Below are 6876 nucleotides of genomic sequence, written 5' to 3' on the forward strand. Positions count from 1 at the left end.
CAGAGGAAAGCTGTTGCTGGCAGCAGGGTGGGGGAAGGAAGGCCTACTCTTGCATGAATTTTCATGCATTGGGCCTCTAGTTCTATATAATAAAAGGCTAATATGCAAATTGACTAAATGGCAGAATGATCGGTTGCTATGATGTGCACTGATCACCCAGGGGCAGATGCTCAACACAGGGGCTGTGTGCTCCCACAGGGGAACACTGCTCAGCCGGAAGCCAGGAGCAGGCTTAAGTTGTCAGTCGGGCATCCCCTGAGGGCTCCTGGACTGCGAGAGAGCACAGGCTGGGCTGAGAAACCCCCCCCTTGCCCCCGCTTTGTGCACTGAGCCTCTAGTATCTCAATAAAGGTGTTAAAAAAAAAACCCCAACTTGCTTTGCAACCAAAAGATATAACTGTTTTCCTTTATTAAATACTAGAGGCCCGGTGCACGAAATTCATGCAGTGGGGGATGGGGTTCCCTCAGCCAAGCCAGCCCCTCAGTCCGGGAGCCCTCAGATGTCCTACTGATGGCCAGAGTCTGGCAGCAGAGGCTCGGTGCAGGCGTCGTGTGTGTGTGTGTGTGTGTGTGTGTGTGTGTGTGTGTGTGTCTGCTGGGGGCCTGTCCCCAGCCACACCTGGGAGGCGCCCCTCTCTGTTGATCTCTCAGGCTCCTGGCCTCCACTGCATGTTGTACTCTCCCTTGAGCTGTGGCCAGGGTGGGGCGCCCTCTCCTGCTGTGAGACAGCCAGAGCGACCTAGGGACAGGCGCACACAGGGGCTGGCTGCAGGCCGCCCTTTCCTGCTGTGGGATCGCCATGGTGACCCAGGGACAGGCGCACACAGGGGCTGGCTGCAGGCCGCCCTCTCCTGCTGTGGGATCACCAGGGCAACCCAGGGGCAGGCCCACGGGGGGCTGGCTGCAGGCCGCCCTCTCCTGCTGTGGGATCACCAGGGCAACCCAGGGGCAGGCGCACAGGGGGGCTGGCTGCAGGCTGCCCTATCCTGCTGTGGGATCCCATCCGCGATCCCATGGGCAGGCAGGTGCACACAGGGGATGGCTGCAGGTCCCCCATTTCCTGCTCCGTGATTGCCGCTGTGATCCCACGGGCAGGCGCATATGGGGGCTGGCTAGAGGCTGCCCTTTCCAGCTCCATGATCTCCAGGGCAATCCCATGGGCAGGTGTACAGGGGTGCTGGCTAGAGGCCGCCCTTTCCTGCTAGGGATCGCAGTGGCGACCCAGGAGCAGGCGCACACGGGAGCTGGCTGCAGGCCGCCCTTTCCCGCTCTGTGATCGCCACAGCGACCCCACGGGCAGGCGCCCCTTTCCTGCTGTGGGATCGCTGTGGCGACCTAGGGGCAGGGGCACAGGGGAGCTGGCTGCAGACCCCCCTTTCCTGCTCCGTGATCACCGTGGCGACCCAGGGGCAGGCGCACATGGTGGCTGGCTAGAGGCCACTCTTTCCTGCTAGGGGATCGCAGCGGCAACCCAGGGGCAGGCGCACATGGGGGCTGGCTAGAGGCTGCCCTTTCCTGCTCCATGATCCCAGGGACGACCCAGGGGCAGGCGCACATCGGGGCTGGCTAGAGGCCCCCCTTTCCTGCTCCATGATCTCTGGGGCGATCCCATGGGCAGGCGCACAGGGGGGCTGGCTAGAGGCCCCCCCTTTCCTGCTCCATGATGCTGCAGCGACCAGGGACAGGGGCACATGGGGGCTGGCTGCAGGCCCCCCTGTCCTGCTCCGTGATGCGATCCCACGGGCAGGCACACCGGGGGCTGGCTAGAGGCCACTCTTTCCTGCTCCATGATCTCCGGGGTGATCCCATGGGCAGGCGCACAGGGGGGCTGGCTAGAAGCCCCCCTTTCCTGCTCCATGACTGCCGTGGCGACCTAGGGGCAGGTGCACATGGGGGCTGGTCAGGGCACATTAGGGCGATCCAACGGGCAGACGCACATGGAGGCTGGCTGCAGGCCCCCCTTTCCTGCTGTGGGATCGCCGGGGTGACCCAGGGGCAGGGGCACATGGGGGCTGGCTGCAGGACCCCCTTTCCTGGTCCGCGATCGCAGCTGTGATCCCACGGGCAGGCACACAGGGGGGCTGGCTGCAGGCCCCCCTTTCCTGCTGTGGGATCTCCAGTTGCTCATCCCTGGCAGGGGCAGCCAGGGAAGAGGCGGGCACCAGCCTCTTCTGTGCCCCGCTATGGCTTCTCCGATCACCGGCAGGGGGGCAGGCAAAGACGGCCGGTTCTCCAATTCAGGGCCAGGGGCAGTGCCTCCCAGCTCTTGCCTGCCACCTGTGTTTCCAATCACCGTCCTTCCCCTATGGCCTCCCATCACTGCACCTATGTATGCAAATTAACCACCATCTTTGTTGGTGGTTAACCGCCATCTTTGTTAATTTGTATATCGCCCTGATTAGCCAATGGGAAGGGTAGCGGTCGTATGCTAATTACCTTGTTTCTCTTTTATTAGATAGGAGCAGTTGGGAGCTTCAGTCACCCCCAGCCTGAAAACAGCCCTCAGCCCCTCACCCAGACTGGCCAGGCACCCCAGTGGGGACCCCCACCCTGAAGGGTGTGTGACCAGCTACAAACAGCCATCATCCCCTCATCCAGGCTGGCCAGGCACCCCAGTGGGGACCCCCACCCTGATCCAGGACACCCTTCAGGGCAAACCAGCCAGCCCCCACACATGCACCAGGCCTCTATTCTATATAGTAAAAGGGTAATATGCCTCCCAGCACCGGAATCAGCGGAGCCGAGAGGCCTCCCGGCACCGGGATCACCATGACAGGGGGCAGCGCCCAAACCCCCTGATCGCCCTGCGGCTCTGTGTGTGACAGGGGGTGGGGCCACAACCTCTCTATCTGCCCTGCTCTGTTTGTGACAGGGGAAGGCGCCCCAACCACCTGATCAGCCCTGCTCTGTGCCTGATAGGGGGGAGCTCCCCAACCCCCTGATGAGCCCTGCTCTGTGCGTGACAGGGGGTAGCGCCCCAACCCCGATTGGCCCTGCTCTGTGCGTGACAGGGGTGGTGCCACAACCTCCCCATTGACCCTGCCTTGAGTGTGACAGGGAGCGGTGCCCCACCCCCCCCAATTAGCCCTACCCTGAGCGTGACTAGGGGTGGCATCACAACCTCCCAATCTGCCCTGCTCTGTGCATGACAGGGGAAGGCACCCCAACTCCCCAATCGGCCCTGCTCTGAGCCTGACCAGGGGCTGCACCTAGGGATTGGGCCTGCCCTCTGCCACCTGGGAGCAGGTCTAAGCCAGCAGGGCGTCATCTCCCGAGGGGTCCCAGACTGCGAGAGGTCACAGGCCAGGCTGAGGGACTTCCCCTTACCCCCCCCCCCCCCCCCCCGAGTGCACAAATTTTTGTGCACCGGGCCTCTAGTATATATATATTTACTGATTTCAGAGAGGAAGGAAGAGGGAGATGGATACAGCAATAATAAAAATAACTGATCAGCTGCCTCCTGCACTGAGGATCAAGCCCACGACCCCAAAATGTGCCCTGACCAGGAATCTAACGTTTACCTCTTGGTTCATAGGTTGATGCTCAACCACTGAGCCATATGGGATGGACTGTTTTCCGACCTTATAAGTACCAATCCCTTTGCCTAAATTTAAAATAAGTATCTTTCATTTGGCCTAAAAAAACAGAGGTTTCCACATTATCATGCTAAAACAAATGAAAAAATATTAAAAGCTAAAAGAAAAGTACATTTGTCCAGCTAAATTTAGAATATTAAAATTTTATGACAACATCCAATTTTAAAAATTGTAAGCTACATTAAAAATACCTCATCAAAAAAATGTATCTACTTAGAGAAATAAACAAAGAGTATGATATCTTACTGAGATATTAGAAATGCATTTCAAGATCCTAGAAGAAAAAAGGCCTCAGGGAAAATCCTACTTGATCATATCTATCCAATAATGCAGTTAAAGGTAAGAATCTTTTCTTTTTTTAAAAAAATATATTTTTATTGACTTCAGAGAGGAAGGAATAGGGAGAGAGCGATAGAAACATCCACAATCAAAGAGAATCATGAATCGGCTGCCTCCTGCAAGACCCCCACTGGGGATCGAGCCCATACCCCAGGCATGTGCCCATGACCAGAACTGAATCTGGGACCTTTCAGTTCGCAGGCCAACGCTCTATCCACTGAGCAAAACCGCCCAGGGTTAAGAATCTTTTCTTAAAAATTACTTCTTTAGCACTCACTCGCAAATGTAATGTTTTGCTATTATTTATTTGCTACAGAAATTCCCTCCAAGTTTAGAAAAAAATCAAATATTAGTAAGACTAACAAAAAAAACAACTAAAAATCATGATGATAAATTAAATTTGCATAGGGAAAGACTAAGAAAAATAAATTTATAATTTTAAAACCTTATCTCTAAGTCAGAGAAATAAAACGCTTTTTCAGGTAACTCCTGAACACTAATTGCAAATACTTCAGGCTTTCATTCTTCCCACCATAACAATAAAGTTTGAAACATTAAAATTAAAACCTCATGCATGGCCCTAGTCAGTTTGACTCAGTGGGTAGAGGGTCGCCTGTGGACTGAAGGGTCCCGGGTTTGATTCCAGTCAAGGACACAAGCCTCGGTTGCAGGCTCCCTCTCCCCACTTTGCAGGCCTTGGTCAGGGCTCCAGCAGGAGACAACCACTCGATGTATTTCTCTCACATCGGTGTTTCCCTCCCTCTAAAAACCAATAGAAAAATATCCTCCAAACAAATCAACCAACTCACATGCATGAGTTTTTGAACAGGGAAATATTGACCCCTTAGGAAAAAAAAGTCTTAAAATAACTTACAGATTTGTGGAGGCCAAATGGCAGTTCATTAATTTAGGCAGCAAGGAACATGTAAGAGTTTACAGTTTTCTTTTAAATTCAAAAGTATGGTTTAAGACACCCACCCTAACTTTTAATTAACTAGGTTCTTACAAAGTAACTTCTAATGATAAAATCTAAGAAAAGATCTATTAAAAATGTTTCTAATGAAAGCACCCAAAATTCCTTCTTTAAAGCAAAAACATACAAATGTTATGTGGATTTATAGAATGAATGTGTTTTACGGTAAGAAAATACAAAATACCCCCCCTCTTAAAACAGAGGATAAATATAAAACACATGTACAAATTGCTAAATTAACTTTAAAATCTATATTGTTATTCAAACACCTGTAGGAGTAACTGCACAGTGGAAAATTCAAACAAAGTTTAACGTAATTTCATAAAATAACAAACGTTCTCAGTTTTTAAGTTCCTGTGTAAATTTTAGTTTTCACACTATTCCACGGGATTCCATAAAATATCTGTCCCACAGCTGCAATTAAAATTACAATCATTTAAAAAAGGCATACATCAAAGCCAATGTCCCATAAGAATGAGGCTATCGTGGGAGGTGACCAATGTCAGACGTTCTTGGGGCCCGGCTCTATTTCAAACACCTGCACATAGGCAGTGAGATTTGGCTGAAGTTTAACCACGAGACCAGCTTAGCGTCTCTCCTAGGTTGGCTGCGCTGCAAAGCAGGTAAATGGAGCGGTTAGCTCCCGGACCCAGAGAGGACAAGACAGAGCCAGCAGCCATTCTCCTTTATACTAAAAACTAAGGACACACTCCCACAGCGGCGGCCTCGCACACGCACTGTGAGCTTCCCCCCCCCCCGCCCCGCCCCCTCGGACCTTCCAGGCCAATGGCGGGTCTGCCGCTCAGGTACTGGGAAGGAGAAGAAACAGTTATCCGCCCCTTAGCCTCACTACTGCGTCAGATCCAGCTATTGGCCTCAGGGGGATGGGGCACCTCAATGCCCAACCCAGGCGAATTCACCCCAGTCACAGTGCGCAAAGGCAAGAGGGAGACCGACCAACGTCCGTCCCCAAACCACGGAAAGAAAACCTGCCGAGACCCGGGTCGCGACTCGCGGGCATAAGGTCAGAAGCCTGGCGCTGACTCCGGCCTCCCGTGGCCACCGGCGCCCCCTCACCTCTTTAGTTTTTCTCGGAGGGGCTATCGGCGGAGTTTCCCTCAGCAGTCGCTTCACCTTTCCGTGGCCGCTGATCCCGCTGTGGCCTGTCAGCTCTGGAGGCTGCCTCCGTGGAGGCGCTGAGAGCGAACTCCAGAGAGGCCTGGTAGCTGGAGGAGGCAGGAGGGCTGGGGCTTAACAGAGCCCCTAACGGGCAGAGTGCGGGCGAGGTTGGGGCTTAGGCAGTCCCCGCCCGCTCCTCTTCAAATATGGCGGACCTCGCACTCCCGCTGACGCCGCGGCAACGGCCTCTGCGTAGACTCCCAGGAGCCATTGCGCGACTCAGTGACTGGCGGGCCCCACCCCGCAAGTCCCGCCCCCGCCCCTTCTTCATTGGCCGGACCCCTTCTGCTGCCCATCCCCCAATTTCCTCTCCTGATTCTTTCCTGCTCCTCCTTCTCCCGAATCCACCGGCCTCCTTTTAATGGGAGTTTCGTGTCCAAAGCTGGAAGTGGAGCCCTAGCTGAGGCACCTGGATTCTGAAGGATGGAGGTAGGGGAGGGTGACCGCAGGGTGAACACGGTCCACTAGAACAGTGACTTCCAATTGGCGTGCTAGGAGAATTTTTAAAACATGCAAAACCTATTTAGTCAGGTGTACTGACCTCTTTCCCTTACATTAAAACAAACAAACAGCCTAACCAGCTTGGCTCAGTGGATAGAGCGTCAGTCAGCCTGCAGACTCAAGGGTCCCAGGTTAGATTCCGGTCAAGGGCATGTTGTACCTTGGTTGCGGGCACATCCCCAGAAGGGGTTGTGCAAGAGGAAGCTGATCGATGTTTCTAACTCTCTATCCCTCGCATTTCCTCTCTGTAAAAAAATCAATAAAATATATTAAAAATAAAATATATTT

At 53.6% G+C, this 6876-nt stretch overlaps 1 protein-coding gene across 1 annotated transcript in view; it reads right to left on the reverse strand.

The window, feature by feature from the left end:
• The window catches only part of LOC308512203 (ubiquitin carboxyl-terminal hydrolase 9X-like), a 254107-nt gene extending 247856 nt beyond the window's left edge, over positions 1-6251 (reverse strand). Inside the window, exon 1 of the mRNA XM_081082000.1 lies at positions 5986-6251. The gene's annotated coding sequence lies outside the window, so the exon portion shown is untranslated. The remainder of the gene's footprint in view (positions 1-5985) is intronic.
• Positions 6252-6876: the final 625 nt, after the last annotated feature.

Source organism: Myotis nattereri (genome assembly GCF_964212035.1).
Source record: "Myotis nattereri genome assembly, chromosome: Y".
In the NCBI taxonomy this organism is placed as follows: Eukaryota; Metazoa; Chordata; class Mammalia; order Chiroptera; family Vespertilionidae; genus Myotis; species Myotis nattereri.